At 44.3% G+C, this 17,677-nt stretch overlaps 1 protein-coding gene and 1 pseudogene across 1 annotated transcript in view; both read left to right on the plus strand.

The window, feature by feature from the left end:
* LOC144769997 (erythroid membrane-associated protein-like) overlaps nt 1-17,677 on the plus strand; it is a 201,249-nt gene that overhangs the window by 61,335 nt on the left and 122,237 nt on the right. The gene's annotated exons all lie outside the window — the stretch shown is intronic.
* LOC144771157 (5.8S ribosomal RNA) lies at nt 15,967-16,119 on the plus strand (annotated as a pseudogene).

The raw sequence follows: 17,677 nt of genomic DNA on the forward strand, positions 1-17,677 counted from the left end.
TGCGAATCTTTTGCCTCCCACTTTCACTGTGGCCTCTGATTATCACAGAAATAGAATTGTGAGAGGTGTGGTTAGCAAAGAAGATACTTCCGGACAAGAAGCGGGAGACTTCTTTAAGGGTTTCCTACCGTTCTGGGGACCGATGGTTAATAGCAGGAACTTGAGGCAGTTAACTCGTGTAGTAGAATCAACTGCCAACATAACTGCAAATGCCCTTGGTAATTTGACAGCCGAGCTCCAGGCGGATAGACTGATGACGTTGCAGAACCGTATGGTTCTAGATATCGTTCTAGCAGATAGAGGTGGGGTTTGTAAAGTCATCCATTCGAGCTGCTGCATATTTATACCTGATAACGCTCCAACGGTTTATCAAGCCATCTCTAAGTTGCACAAAATTTCGGAGTCCATACACGTGGACGAAGGAAATTGGACGCTCCTGGGATGGTTTTGGGGTCTGATATCAACTTGGGGTTGGAAGATTCTGATGATCATAGGGGTTGTTGTGACATTTCTGTTCTCATGTTGTCTTTGTGTGCAATGTGGTCCTGCCTTATGTGGCCTTTGTGCTACGACGTGTATAAGACAGCCCGTTGTCACCAAAGAGGCATTGAAGGATAGAATAATGTGTCAACAACATCTGGATGATCTGATGAGTATCGAAATCGATTATGATTCCGACTAGTGCTTGCCTACATGAGGGCAAAAGGACCGTCTGAGGTTCCGTAAAAATTATTACGATGTTCTGGGCATTGCCGAATATGGACGAGTTTGGTATCTACGAACCGTAAATGGCGAGTTCGGCAAGTGTGTGTGTTTTCGCTACGCTACCTGCCAGGGTTCGTCTAATATTACGTGTTCTTCATCCGAACCCTTGGGTTCCATTTTAGATACGGCATCCATTTTGTTTCTTGCCCTCACGTAGTCAGCGAGCAGGTAACTGTTCGCCCCTTGACCCTCTAGTTCCCAAGCCTTGCGGAAGACGCATATTCCTTTCATGCGTCTTTATGGCCGGAGGAATGACACAGCAAAGGCAAATGGCTCAGCTTGAGGGTAATCTGGTCGTGCCGGCTTATTGTGACAGCCTTGCAGGCAATGGGATCCAACTCTTTGATCCTACGATCATGCTTCCGATATTACCCCCACACTCTTTTCTCTACACGTGTCTGACTTCCTTGCAGCTGCTCTTGTCTCTTCTTCTTTGTCATTTACAACTCTAATGGGTGTGCCTAATGGTGGGAAGATGTACTTTTACAGTTGGGAACCGGCATGGCTATTGTAATGATGTTCCGGGATTCTGAACACATGAAAGCGACCCTTTTGAAGTCTACTGTGGGAACCGGATTGTAATCTTTTGTCCACATGTTATGCAATGGCAACATTCTGTATAAAAGAGAGCGACCTACAAACACAATTTGAAGCAGACTCTCAGAACCTACACACTGTTGTACTTCTTGTGACTTTTGCCTCCCTGCAGTAATAAACGCTGATCTTTGACGCCGAAGGAAGTGTCCCGTGTCTCTGTAGTTTGTGCGCCGAAACAGGTATCCCATGAAGGTTATAGGTGTTGTTCCCTGGCACCGCTGGTACTGTTAAAAGTCCAGTCCTTCAGAGATTCTTTTGTTACAGTGCAGTTCATAAGTGACAATCGTAATCTAGCACAGTGACCAAAAAACTGTCAGCAAACTGCAAGGTACAAGTTAGTGACATGCTTTTTTTTCAATCTTTCAGTATCCTGATGCTTCGAAAAAGGTTTCTTTGGGTGGAAATACATTTTGATTGTTAAAGTCAATGCTAACCACTGTGTTATGTTCTGAATCCTGAGTTTGTTCTTCTCCAGACCAGCACTCCTTAAGTTTGTGCTCCTTGGCTTAACAACATACTCTACTACTTCAGAAACGCAAGGCTGCACCATATTTACAAGAATATGGTGCAGCCCTGCGTTTCCCCTGCGCTGGCGCTACATTTAACAGAGGAAGATTGTTTATGTGCAGGAAGGTCCCCCTTCCTGCACATAAACATTCTTGAAATGTCATTTTGTCACTTCTATGTGTACTGCTTAATGCATCACACATGGAAGTTACAAAATGTCCTTTTTTTTTAAAGATTGTTTATGTGCAGGAATGCTCGCCTTCCTGAACATAAACAATCCAAGGCGTTTTACAAAAACGAAGAGAAATGAAGCATTTCTCATTGTTTCGCCGGGTTAAGACCAGGTTTTCCCGACCCTAATTTTGGCGCTGCTTCCCATTTACGCTGCTCTTGTAAATAGGGGGCTGCGTCAAAATCAATGGGTGTCGCTGGGGAAACGCCCACCACAACACGCACTGCCCACCCCTTTCACGCTAAGCATTGTGTCAAAGGGGGTCTTATTTACATGGGACCGTTAAGCAGCGTTAAGTGGCTTAACGTTGCCTTGTAAATAAGGCAAAGCCCCTATCGCCACAGGAAAGTCTCAGAAAGTGATGTTCCCATGGTGATAGGGGCTTGTAAATATGCCACTGAAATCATGAGCAATTTGAGTATTTGTTTTGTGTGCACATGTGTGTTCATTTTTTCCGAATTACAGTTTTAATGTTTGAAATTTAAATTCTACAAATTGGTTGGGGGTCCCCGGCTTCCAGTGGTGACTCTATGGGGGTCCTCAGGAGTCAAAAGTTTAGGAACCACTGCCCTAGAGCAAAAACACCAATGACTAGTCAACCCAGAACATGCGACTTAGATTACATGAAGTAACGTGGATAACAATAGCACTCTTTCATTATACTCTTACACCAGTCCAATACAAGATGTAAATAAAGACACGTGCAACTTTGAAATGTTTATTTCTAACGCCAAAATCCCATGCACAGTACCTTAGCTAATACAACCAAACCTATTATCACAAACAAGGTTGTCAGCATTGTTACTATTCTATAAGATACAAACGGAAAAAGCATCCTATAATACTAAAGGTAAACAAATTTAAAATATACCTACATTTCACCCTCCCTACCTAGCAGATTAGTTTATAACTACAGAAAGTCTCATAGGATTACATGGTCAGACCCATACCTCTGGTACGCAGCAGTAGTGGATCACATTCAGTGCTCCACAAACTGTCAACATATGAATGTTCTCCAACTGTGTGTAACTTTGCCTCCACAATGGTTTATGAAACGCGCAAGTATCAGAGGTGGCCACAGCCCCATATGTATTATGGCTCGAACTTCTGAGGATCATTCTGAATAACAGACACACTATTCAAGATAACCTTGATGTTCCATGCTCTCACTATACACACAAAACTAGCGAGGCACTTTACAAATCTAGCATACCAAATTATTCTCATATTAAACAAAATACTCAGACTTCTCTAAACAATATCACAAGTATGTGTCACGTGCAAAGCAGAGCAGGAAATCAAAAATAGAGTGTAAGCTTCTAATAAACCCATGCTAACTTAACAGGGTGTGAGTGGTAGGCTCAGCCCCACGGCACCCTTTCTTCATCAAATCACGTGATATAAACGTGGGCAAATTAGAAACGCAGACTCCAAGACTAAAAACCAAGTCAAGTTCACATTTCCAAAAAAAAGTTATTCGCGCTTTGATAGAAAGCAGTAGCTAAATAATAAAGAATACGCAGAAAAATCAAAGAGTCTTAATCAAACAGCGTGGAAGCACAGCATGCAGCAACAGCCTCCAACAGGAAGTCATTGTTCTCATCTGAAAACATTTCAGCCATCCAATTCAATAGTGGGAATGAACATACATGTTCCTCAATGACCGGAGCCTCTATCAACATCGGAGGAAAACTCGGGTCATCTTCAATGTAACCGCGTGCCAAAAACTCAAGCGCCGATGCAAAAACATTCCAACGTCCCAATATTCCATGTGTTGCTGCTAGCCATAATCCCGCCGCCGGAACAGAGCACGTCATGAACCACTAAAGGACTCATCAACTGGTCGTAATCCGTGTTGGGAGACACCGTACTGCAGAGACACAAATCCAGGGCCCAGTCGAAATCACAGCTCAGGCAATGGAAGACAGACTGAACGCATGTAAAAAAAGAGAACCGAGGAGGAGCTACGCAAGCAACCAAGATGGCCGCATAAGCTCCCGGCTCCATTGACCTTGGTCGCTGGCGGACTCATCCTGAACTTCATCCTGACCTCCCGCCAGACTCCCGTGTGTCTGAATTGTTGCTGAGCCCAGGGGGGCGATCCCAGAGTTTTTCTCGCCTTTATTGACGAAGTTACACCTTCTTTCATTTTTGGGCCTCCTCCAGTGTGTAAGCCGGGGCCTCGAGTACTGACCCAGCTGGGTTTCAGTTGAACAACATCGGCCGCGGGTGCCCGGCAGAGTCCGGTCTCATCGGAGTGGAATATATTCTCCATCCTGGTGGTGGTCTTTGGTCCCTGCGAATACTGGACGAACGGCGACGAGACGTGGTTGCCACGGTGGGTGGGGGACCACGTCCCGGGACCCTGCTGCAGCCCTCGGGGTCCGCGGGTGGGGCCCCCGCTCTCGGCAGTGGTGTAACGTTTGCCAAGCCTGTGAGTCGCCAGTTGCCTCCGTCCACTCCGCACCTGTTGGTTCCCCCGGAGTTGCCGGCCTCCGGGGTTGAAGATCTGCTTTGTTGTCGTTCACGCGGAGATGGATCGGACGGTGTGTGGACCGACCCTGGGGACCGTAATGGCCGCCATCGGGACTCTTCACCTGCAAATGGAGGCTGCTCTCCACAATTTGACTGCGCACATCGAGACTGTTTGCCTGAGACCGGACTACAGCCTTGTGTCAGACCTGCACCATACGGTTACCCCCGCGAAGCTTGATCTACCTCGAGAGGAGAACCCCGAATATGTTCTGAAACTGGTGCCTGTTGTACCCGCACGATTACAGTGATATGTGACTGGAGCCCCTGAACACCTAGCAAGATCGGCGAAGTCATCGCCCGCACAGGACTCGCTTCTTCCTTCTCTTCTTGAGACCTCCACTAATATTTTTGGGATTGACTTTCATGTATCCGATAGACTTCGAGACTTAACCTTTTTGACTCTTTCAGGCGATATTGATCTCCTTTTTCAGCAACGCTTTGACTCTTTTGCTACTGTCTTGGTTCTCCTGGATGGGGTTTGTGCAATGGATCGTAATGGCCAGGGCTGAATTTGACTTGAATTTGGTACAGTGACTATCTTTTGACTCAGCTGGGTTGTATCTGTGGGAGTGTGGGCCAGATGGAATTCTTATTGTCTGGGTTTGGTGTGACTGCTGCGATCGAAAAGGGATTTGTTGCCTCAGTTGTACCGGGGGCTGGGCTCCCCTATTGGTTTGCTTTTTAGTCTGTTCCAACTTGCTTAATACCACGGTAGGGGATGTCCGCTTTTGGCGGGGGGGGAGGGGAGTCCGGGAGCCCGTATCGTCTTGTACTACATCTCCTCCTCCGTCTTTTCCCTTCCCCGGGGTGTAGTTTAGGGGGCGACAGGCACGCTGCTAGTGGGGTTAGGTCGTAGCCATCTGCAGGGGTGCAGGGTGGGGGGTTGAGGTTTATTTTTTTTTCTTTATTTTGTTCTATGACCTTTCTATTCCCTTTTCCCTTCTTCACAAGAGATGTGGCATATTCTCCTGATCTTTTTGTTCCTCATATCCGGGTGTCGAGTGTTCAATTTGCTTATCCTGTATTCTTGGTGGGCGGGTTCTGATACGGTTTGCTTATGGTCAACTGTATCGTATTGTTTTGCCTCAGCTCTAAACTGGTATTTATATTCTTCAAATGCCTATAACTGTAATGTATTTCCACAATTCCTTCGCCCGTTCACCGCTGTCATATGTCCCACCGAATGACACCCGTTATGTACATTTCTACTCTTGTGTTATAATCAATAAAAATATACATTAAAAAAAAAAGAGAACCGAAACAATAATCCTTAAGCTGCACTTAACGTTGCACGAGGCAGCGCTCCATAGTAACTAAGTATTCGGTTGCGGACCAGCAACAACCAAGAAATATTGTCGTCTGCTGCAAGATGTGCATCCATTTTTAAGTAAACAAATTAATACAAGCACACCGGCAACTAATGTGACCATTAAGCACAATTCACCAAAGATACTGGAAAAAATGCAATGAAAGAACACCAACAAGACACCAAATATAGTTTCTACAGAAGTCACAAGATCAATTCTTATAACTTTAAAAAAGTAAGCTAACCCCTTACTCGAGGACGCATTAAAGATAGTCTAAATCAACTCCCTAAAATTCCACGGCATGTCTGTATTTAACAAAGCATACACTTCCGTGCGGGTGTTTGCTACATGAAGGACAAATGTTTCTCTAGCAGATGTAAGAGCGACCTCTTTTTGAGATAATAGCGCTCTTATACGGCTCATTTCGTTGACTCTTCTTTCAAGGTCGGAATCGACAGCCAGATCGAAACATCCAGCTTCCAATGCAGAGGAGTAAACACAACTTTTTTATAGCAAACCACACGCTCAGTTACCGTAATCATGTAAGCATTGGCTGCTAACATCGCACAATAAGCCACACAGCTGAATTGGATCTCCAATAAGTGACCACTTCTGACTATTCTCATAGCTTGCCCTGTGCTCTCATTTGACAGTGAGAGAGTGATCGCACCATAGTTTCTACTGCTAATCATTCTCAGCATACGCTATGAATACGATAAAACTGCGATAATTTTAACTCCGGTCCTTGATAATATGCACATTTCTCTGGCTTTGGATGGGTCAAATGTCTAACTAACTATTACGTTTGAGGCTCTAAGAAGTATCAGTAGCCACGGGCAGAGTGTACATCCTAGATCACATGTGATAAACAGTAAACAGCAATGTGTAGATTTATTTTGCTGTACCCTCTGTTGTCTGGCTTTACCAATATAGTGGTGTGTTATATGTGAGACTTTCAGATTCACATTTGACATCATTGCTTGACTGTAATGAGCGTTATCACTGTGTATGACGTAGTCTCACTGCTGATCCTCCCTCCATCCAAGCACATTCATATGTGTATGCCTTGCGATAGCAACACTTTCAATAATACCGCACACCATTGACATGCATGTCTGCGCATATCCACAACCTTGACAAAGACATGTAAGGTTCACCATTCAATCTTTTCAAGCACCATCTCATTATCGATAGTTTCCGCCCTCCCGACACATGCTGTACTAATCTAAATTGCACATTCTGCAAGGTCAAAACTACAAAAAAAACACATAAATAAACTTCCTGGCCAAAGAAGAACTGAACAACGCCCAGGTCCCCGGAATAGTAATTCACAATCCTATGCTGGCCTGGCCTGGCATACGCAAGCCCAGCCCACTTTGCGTACGTATAAATAGGATAACGATGATGTCACATTTCCCTGTTCTTCCACACTCCCTCAGGTGATACGGCCACATATCACAATGTGCAATAAAAAAATGGATCCATGAGGTGTACACCATCCTGGCAATCAACACGGGCTCTAAATAGTGAGCCCTACTGCCCGTCATCTATGAAAGGGATCCATGTATGTATGTATGTATGTATAACCTACTTATAAAGCGCTACTGTCACCCGACGGGCATCCTGGCGCTGTGCTTAAGCAGGTCCCACACCACAGTTAAAAGCCTTGTCAGCAAAAAGAGGGTCTATACTGGTCTAGGGAACAAATATGTTTTTAATTCTTTTTTAAAAGACAGAAAGTTTTCAGCGCCCCTAAGTGACCGTGGTAAGTCGTTCCACAGCTTGGATGCCGTAAAGCCAAAGGAGCGGCCCCCCATTCGCTTTCTCCCATGAGGTGTACACTATGCTGAAATTAACACTCCATCTGAATTGTGAGCACTGCTGCCCGTAGTGCTTGCTAACACAACAATGACAAAAAACACAGTTGATGGACAGAATGTAGAACAATGTCATACATTCACCCCATTACAAGGATCTGGGCCTGAATCCATCGTTTTTTTGCACTCCACACCACCCTGGGTTAGACACTGGCTATATGCAAATCAGCTCTGACCCTGTGCCTCATGGGAACAGTCCAGTCCGAACTACCAAGCCATGTCTTTCCCTGACCGGAATCAAGCATCCAAGGACCGGTTTCTGGCTATCAGGCTTCATCAGCCTGGATAGCTTGACTCCAGTGGTGTGGAGAGCCGCCTGGGACTCACGTCTGAGCATACCCAGCACACTCGAGGGGAAAATTGCAAAAAACACAGTTGATGGACAGAATGTAGAACAATGTCATAGATTCACCCCAGTACAAGGATCTGGGCCTGAATCCATCGTTTTTTTGCCCTCCGCACCACACTGGGTTAGACACTGGCTATATGTAAATCAGCTCTGACCCTGTGCCTCATGGGAACAGTCCAGTCCAAACTACCAAGCCATGTCTTTCCCAGACCGGAATCAAGCATCCAAGGACCGGTTTCTGGCTATCAGCCTTCATCAGCCTGGATAGCTTGACTCCAGTGGTGTGGAGAGCCTGGGACTCACGTCTGAGCATACCCAGCACACTCGGGGTGAAAATTGCAAAAAACACAGTTGATGGACAGAATGTAGAACAATGTCATACATTCACCCCAGTACAAGCATCTGGGCCTGAATACATCGTTTTTTTGCACTCTGCACCACCCTGGGTTAGACACTGGCTATATGCAAATCAGCTCTGACCCTGTGCCTCATGGGAACAGTCCAGTCCAAACTACCAAGCCATGTCTTTCCCAGACCGGAATCAAGCATCCAAGGACCGGTTTCTGGCTATCAGCCTTCATCTGCCTGGATAGCTTGACTCCAGTGGTGTGGAGAGCCTGGGACTCACGTCTGAGCATACCCAGCACACTCGGGGTGAAAATTGCAAAAAACACAGTTGATGGACAGAATGTAGAACAATGTCATACATTCACCCCAGTACAAGGATCTGGGCCTAAATCCATCGTTTTTTTGCACTCCGCACCACCCTGGGTTAGACACTGGCTATATGCAAATCAGCTCTGACCCTGTGCCTCATGGGAACAGTCCAGTCCAAACTACCAAGCCATGTCTTTCCCAGACCGGAATCAAGCATCCAAGGACAGGTTTCTGGCTATCAGCCTGAATAGCTTGACTCCAGTGGTGGGGAGAGCCTGGGACTCACGTCTGAGCATACCCAGCACACTCGGGGTGAAAATTGCAAAAAACACAGTTGATGGACAGAATGTAGAACAATGTCATACATTCACCCCAGTACAAGGATCTGGGCCTGAATCCATCGTTTTTTTGCACACCACACCACCCTGGGTTAGACACTGGCTATATGCAAATCAGCTTTGACCCTGTGCCTCATGGGAACAGTCCTGTCCGAACTACCAAGCCATGTCTTTCCCAGACTGGAATCAAGCATCCAAGGACCGGTTTCTGGCTATCAGCCTTCATCAGCCTGGATAGCTTGACTCCAGTGGTGTGGAGAGCCTGGGACTCACGTCTGAGCATACCCAGCACACTCTGGGTGAAAATTGCAAAAAACACAGTTGATGGACAGAATGTAGAACAGTGTCATACATTCACCCCAGTACAAGGATCTGGGCCTGAATCCATCGTTTTTTGCACTCCACACCAACCTGGGTTAGACACTGGCTGTATGCAAATCAGCTCTCACCCTGTGCCTCATGGGAACAGTCCAGTCCGAACTACCAAGCCATGTCTTTCCCAGACCGGAATCAAGCATCCAAGGACCGGTTTCTGGCTATCAGCCTTCATGAATGTACAGAAGAAGCAGAGGAAGAGCAAAATATAAATCTTACCAGGAGTCGGATGACAGTTCAATGAGCCGATGACCCTGACATGAGTAGAAACAGCAACACGATTAAAACAGGTCTTCAGCACAACCCAAGCAATTTTGAAATATTGGTGAGTGGTGCTTTCTTTTTAACTTCTCCGCTCGTCGCCAATTTTACGTAGTGAAGAGGCAGACAGCAGTTGATCCAGTAAGTAGATTTATTACAAGAAAACAAGACACCTGAAAAAACACCAACAGGAGCAGACAGCAAGGCAACCGTCTTCTCCAGCACCGTGTACAAACTCTGCAAGGTTCCCCTCATGACAGCCCTACATTCTAACATTACATACTTAGATTCTAGTAGAATTACATACTGACATTCTACTATGACTTACATTGGAAAGCTACACAGAGCACATGACATTACAGCAATGCGCTCATGGCTTTATCCACGAGTCTTGAGACGGGAAGGGGTAAGTTTTTTGCTTCTCACTCCCTATATTGTATAAACGTAAACTAAAACTTCTTCCATAGGTATGCTACAGCGCCCAGAGCACATCACTTTAAAGCAATGAGCTCACAATTTGGGCTCACGGTTTAATCCCTGAGTCTTCACACCAGTAGGGGTGAGTAGTTTGCTTCCCACTCCCTATATATTATGATCGCATACTAACACTACTTACACACTTATACTACAGCGGCTAGTATCCTACAATGCCCAGAGCACATCACTTTACAGCAATCAGTTTGGTTTGATTCCCAAGTCTTCACACCGGTAGGCGTAAATACTTTGTTTCCCGCTTCCACTATACTATAAACACACAGTAGCGGTCAGTAGTTCTCTTCCCACTCCTTGTATGGTATAAACGCCTACTAACACTACTTGCACATGTATGCTGCAAACACCAGACCACATCACTTTGCAGCAATGACCTCAGGGTTTAGAATCTCGGTTTCATACCCGAGTGTAGCACCATATCATATCATCACCATGTCACTCTGATCAACACCGCACTTTCAGACCGGTAACCGTTACTACTTCACTTCGCACTCCCCCAAAAAGCTTACAGTGCTCCTACCCTCCTTTCCTACTTTTTTCACCCTTTTTCCCCTTACTCGCTTCTAAGGAATCCCAAAATGGCGGCCAACAGTTCCTAGTTGCAACACCATCACAGCCAATGACTGACTGACTGAACTATTTTTCGAGCGCTCTTATGCCGAGGCGTCTTGGCGCTATAGGACGGAAGGAGAGGTGTAGGCTTAGGGCAGCAAGCAAGGCAATAAGCAGCAAGCTCGTGCTCGTAACGCCTCAGCCAATCAGATGGCAGAATTCCCAAATTTCGATATCTGTAAATTTCGATATTTCTCAAAAACTACTGAATGAATTTACACCAAATAAACAAAAGCATGCTTTCTAGACCAAGACCCTACTCCCTGCCAAATTTGGGGTAATTCCGTTCACCCGTTCGACCTGTAGCCGTGTCTAAAGTTTCCTACGGAAATGAACATGGAGAAAACACGTTTTGGGACCCCCCTTTTTTCTTGACCCCTCTTGCCAATTCACCCCCAAACTTTAAACATAGGAGCTGATTTCAACGAAGAATTAGTTTTCAAAATTTCGCGAAGATTCATCAACCGGCGCCAAAGTTATTGGGAATAGAATGTTACCATTTTCCTATGGTAAATAGGTCCTAACTAAAACTACCTACTGGCGACCGCCAGTAGGTAATATATATATATAAATATATATATTTATTCACTGAAAAAAACCATAGGTTTCAGGGGTGTTAAAGTTATCTGGGCATTTCACTCGTACAAAAACCATTGAAATTCCTCCGTTATAGTTAGTTCTACTAACTATTACTCGAGCGCACGCAATCCACTGCTGATGATGTCACATATTACATCATTCATGACATGGTCAGTGACATCACTGATGACATCACTGATGACATCTCAATTGACATCACTGATGGCATCATCCAGTGAATGTGGTTTGGGTCAATATTTAAATATGTATTATATATATAGCAATGTGCATTGAAGAATGAGTGGAAGTATGGATCTCTAGATGGAGGATTTACTAGCAGTGTGATTGACTGTTTAAGTAACTAATTTAAAGTGTCTTACTAAATATGTGGGATAGTGATTAAACTGTGTGAATATCTGTATCACTCTGTCTCTTGTTGTGTAACCTACTGCATAGGTTGGTTAGTAGCTATGTGAAAGTCTATATTAGTTACTGATTAGTTAAGTGAGTATTTGTATGGGAGAGTGAATGTGTGTGTGGTTGGGTGGGAGGTGTGTGACTGTCCAAAGATGTGTAAATAATTGATTTAGTAGGGATATGAAGTTAAGACTGCATGTAGAAACAGTTGTTTGGGTGAGTGAATGTCTTTATGGGTGTAGTGATGAGTAAATATATTGTTCAATTATACATGTCCAACAAAGTACAAATTTAAAAGGCAGTGTATGTGACAGTTGTTGTATATAAATAAGTATACATAAGACTCAGTGATTGTACAAGTGACTGTATGGATAAGCGTAAACTCGTAATAGTGATTTTATAATACACTACATGAATAAATGAAGTGGTGTTTGTATAAGTGTGTAGCTGAGTAAATGTAAGTATAATCAATTGTTTGCATAAGTGAGTAGGATGATTACATTTGTGAATAGGATGTATGTTGGTGCGTAATGTTGATGTAGGTGTATAAGTATATTTGATAGTGTTCTATTGATCTTTGTCAGCATGTATAAGTGAATCTATAGGTAAGTGTTTAGATGTATGTGTAGATCTAGGAATCCCTGAATGGGTTTTTAGAAACTTGTATTGGTGTGTCAATGGTTTCAAATATGGTACTCCATATTTTATAATGAGTGTTGAAAGGTTATACTAGTGTCTGATGAGGTGTACCAGATTTTCACATGGATGATGTCATCAGTGATATCATTTGAGATGTCATCAATGATGTCATCAGTGATGTCACTGACCATTTAATGAATGATGTAATATGTGACATCAGCAGCAGTGGATTGCAGGCGCACGAGTTACAGTTGGTAGACCTAACTATAACTGAGGAATTTCAATGGTTTTGTACGAGTGAAATGTCCAGCATAACTATAACACCCCTGAAACCCATGGTTGTGAATTTCTAAGGTTTTTTATGTATTTTATTTTTTTTAATGTATTTTTATTAAAGTCCATGAGTATAAATACATTCATAAACTCAACAAATTAGATAACATAATTTCTCTCAAAGAACAAATAATTCACAGCGAAGACAGAAAAAAAAAACAATACAACATATCAAAATTATAATCAATCCCGACTGTCCATTGCCTATAATTACAAAAACTAATCGCAAATAATCTTGTTATAACTGCTTCTATCTGGAAAACAGAAATACACTCATTCTAACTAAGAGAGAGAGATATAATGAAAGCACAAGGTACTACTTTTATTCCTCCATGTAAATCATAACTGCCCCCCCTATCTGGCAATCTAGTTTCCTTTTTCGTCTGCCTTTCACGGCAGAAAGACTATATTCCAAATTAAAAGTTGACAGAAACCTTGCCCTCCATAACTCAAAAGATGGGTGGTCCTTTTGTAGCCACATTGATGCAAAGCAGAGTCTTGCAACGACCGTAGCAAGAAAAATCAAATATACAGAATGTATGGGTAAAGTATCAGCTGTCGATTCCTTTTAAACCCCCAACAGAACCTGAGTGGCAGATAATTGTATTGGTACCCTCAAAATCTCAGCCAGAAATTTCTCTATATGTCCTGTAAACGTGGCTAATGCGCCATACATGAATAAAATACATGCACAATATCAGCAGCGTTGGTCCCACAGCGCAAAAACACTTAGCCCCATTTACACAACCGGACAATTTGGCTGGCATGTAATATAAATAGAACGCTGTTTTAAAATGTTGGGCGTGCAAATTTGCTGACATGAATAATCGTCCAGCCAGCTCTAAGGAAGTCTCCAGTTGGATACCCTGACCGCCCAATCGGTTGTCCAATTTATGATTTTGAGCTTCCAAATCGTTATCTAATATATCCAACATTAAGGTATACAGTGTGCCAATCTGTGAGCATTTCCTGACAGCCTCAACAAGAGGATTAGCTTGAATTCTCCATCTGATTTTTTAAAAATAATCATGAATTTGTAAATATTTAAAGAAGTCAGCTCGAGGTAAACGGAATTGATCACTTAATTGGTCGAAAGATTTCATGTCATTTACCAGAAATAAGTCACTAACTGTACATACCCCTTTGTCCCGCCATTTACACATCAACCGGTCCCAAAATACTGATAAAAAAAGGATAGTTGTTGTTAAAGGCGTATACCAAGATATCTTCTCCACCCCATACTTTTTTTTAACCGCTGTCCATACTTTGTAAGCAGCGATAATAACCTTGAACCGAGTGCGCTTGTAGTAACTCCCATCCACGTTAATAAACAATCAATTTTTGGCATCCTAGCAACATTTGATAAATGGAGGGGGATTCCGCATTGGTTGCTGATTCAGCACCAGTAAAAAGTATATTCATATGCTGCATCATACATGCGAAATATTACAACGTAAAATCTGGAACAGCCCAACCCCCCTGTTCCCTAGGTAGGACCATATACCGCATTGCACTACGTGCTTTGCCCTGGGCCCATATAAATCTGGCACATATCGATTGCAACAAAGCAAGACTACTTTCCGGAGTCTCCAAAGGCACTGCCCTAAATAAATATAATATTCTCGGCAAGATCAACATTTTAAGAACATTGCATCTTCCCACCATAGTCAGATGGAGGAACTCACAGCGATCCAGTTGTTTACGCATCTCTGATACCAACCGCCCCCAATTGGGGGCGGTTGGTATCAGAGACGTGTCTAAGGTTTTTTTAATGCTCGTTCCTAACTATAACATGTCTGAAACCTATGATTTTTTCAGTGAATTTCAAAGGTTTTTTAAATGCTAATTCCTAACTATAACATGTCCGAAGCCTATGTTTTTTCCAGTGAATTTCAAAGTTTTTGTAAATGACAATTTTAAATATATTAATTGTTATATTTATTTTTTTGATACTGATTTACTACATATTTTTAAACTATTTATTTTTGGATATTTTATTTTTTAAATTACATTATAATTACATTATACATTACATTACAATATATACTTTCTCAGAATGAATTAATTTAGTTCAAATACTTTGCAAATAAGCAATAGACCTTTAAGTACAGTAGTTACAGTTGTTGCAATGGGCAACACAATTTCAAACACAATGCAACATTGAGCTCAATGTGAATTTCTAGTTAGATGCAATTAGTTACTTTATGGACTACTTTTCTAACCACAGAACTGGATCCTAGATTCAGTCCTGGGACATCTCCTGTAAACAGTTGAGTAAAAGTGTTTTGGTTACAGTAGTGATTTTTAAGGAATATTATTGTATATTAAAAGTTGACACAGAAGAGTTTAAAAATTAGACTGCTCAAAGCAGGCCAGTCGCCTGAATACTTCAGCAAGGAATAATGGAACAGGACTCCAGTTCTGTTTTGTTGGTTTTCAGAACTGGGCCATGATTAAGAGGGACAGCCGGGGGCATTCGTATTGTGCCGCTAGAGGTGAAATTCTTGGACTGGCGCAAGATGAACCAAAGGGAAAGCATTTGCCTTGAATGTTTTTATTAATCAATAACGAAAGTCGGAGGTTCAAAGACGATCAGATACCGTCATAGTTCCGACCATAAACGATGCCGAGAAGGGCCTAAGGGCCTCCGAGGGGAACCTGGGCTGCTCTCAGTAGGAGGTATGCGGGATGGGGAGCCGCCTGGCTCTTCCTTTCGGCACCTCCTACCCGGGCAAGGGTGGGGTGGGCTACTCACTAGCCGGCTGGCATGGCTCGGGCAGTCCGGGTGTACAGGCTGAGGGGTTTGAAGTATCATGCAGTCCCTCCCGGTTAATCCAGGAGGGACCGGCAGTGGTGGGGCTGCCTGGTCCCATCACACTGGGAGCCCCCTTGCCCGCAGGTGGGTGGGTCTCCCAGGCCAAGTGAATGGTAACGTGTTTTTTTTCTCCCAACGGTGCATTCTGACTTCCAGAGGGGAAGCCTTAAACAGGGTGCCCGGGTCGTCTGCCGCACGGGTGGTGGATGGAAGGCCGTCGCCTTCCTCCCACCTCTCCTGTGCCCACAGGTAGGTGAACATTTTCAAAAAGTTGAATGTGATTCTTGGCGGTGGATCACTCGGCTCGCACATCAATGAAGAATGCAGCTAGCTGCGAAAATTTGTATGAATTTCAGGACTCATTGATCATCGACACTTCGAACGCACCTAGCGGGCCGGGTTTCTCCTGAGGATATGCCTGTCTGAGGGCCATCGCAGGGTTAGCTGTACTTCCCTTCATCCCCCCACAAGGTCAGACCGGGGCTTGAGCTCCGTCTGGCAGTCCCTGGGGTGCTGGAGCCCTCCCGGTCCTGCAAGCCATCCGAGGGTCCAGTTGCTGGGAACGGGGGTGCATCGGGGACAGGGCAGGCTCACCCGACCTGGCTGGGTTCAGAAGCAGGGACCAGGCCTGGGGCAGGGGGTTGTGGCTGGCTAACTCCCCTCCTGTGGTGGAGGGACGTTCTCTGCCCACCCCTTAAGTTGAAAAGACACACACATACATACACACATACGGTGCACAGTGACACGTGGGTCTGCACCCCCATCATTCATCTCCCCTCACACACAGATTGCAGAAAGCTGCCATCAGCACTTTCTAAGTGGAGTTTCCTGTCTCTGTATCTGTTATATATATCCCTCCCTAGCAGCTCAAGAGACGCAACTCATACCTGAATACCGCTCAATGCTTCATGCTCCTCTGAGTATCCCGAGCAACAGTGAAGGCTCCAATGGCATCGAGGAGGGCTCAGAGAAGGAATCAGAGAATGAATCAGAGAATGAATCCAACCTCTTCTACAGGTAATTTTGATGTAGCCTAATAATACGGAGGGGATTAAACATCATCTGAAGGCAATGGTTAGTGTTCTACAGTCTGAAGACCCCCCTCTTTTATCCAGTAGTGTGCCTTATGCAGTCTGTCCAGAGTAAAAGAATTATAGTGAGTGCACTGTCTGTGCCGGGCGAACGTAGGAATTACACCTATTTGCAGCATACACAATGCAGCAGTAAAGTTTACTACTGTGTTGCACAGGTGAGAAAAGGGAAACATTTCTAGAGCCTGAAAGTGGAGCCCCTGGAACCTCGTCATGACTGATGGTAGTCCTACTTGCCCCTGTATCAATCAGAAACTTTCTGTCTTTGCCTAATACTTGACTGTGTACATAGGGACCCTCTTGATCTACAGGAATCTTAAATCAAATGTTGCACAGGTGAGAAGGAAAAAACGGTGTGGAGATGTATCTGCTATGACTGACCCTTCCAGCGTGAAGTCCTATACTTAAACTCAGAGGGATCCCAGTCATTAGGACGTGTGCTGAACCCACCACACACATGCAATCCATAGGATTTGTACTGAAGCAGACGCTTCCAGCGTGAAGTCCTGTCCTTAAACTCAGAGGGATCCCAGTCATTAGGACGTGTGCTGAGCCCGACACACACATGCAATCCATAGGATTTGTACCGGAAGCAGACCCTTCCAGCGTGAAGTCCTATACTTAAACTCAGAAGGATCCCAGTCTTTAGGACGTGTGCTGAGCCCGCCACACACATGCAATCCATAGGATTTGTACTGGAAGCAGACCCTTCCAGCGTGAAGTCCTATACTTAAACTCAGAGGGATCCCAGTCATTAGGACGTGTGCTGAACCCGCCACACACATGCAATCCATAGGATTTGTACTGGAAGCAGACCCTTCCAGCGTGAAGTCCCATACTTAAACTCAGAGGGATCCCAGTCATTAGGACGTGTGCTGAGCCCGCCACACACATGCAAT

This window comes from Lissotriton helveticus, chromosome 7 (assembly GCF_964261635.1).
Source record: "Lissotriton helveticus chromosome 7, aLisHel1.1, whole genome shotgun sequence".
Classification (NCBI taxonomy): Eukaryota; Metazoa; Chordata; class Amphibia; order Caudata; family Salamandridae; genus Lissotriton; species Lissotriton helveticus.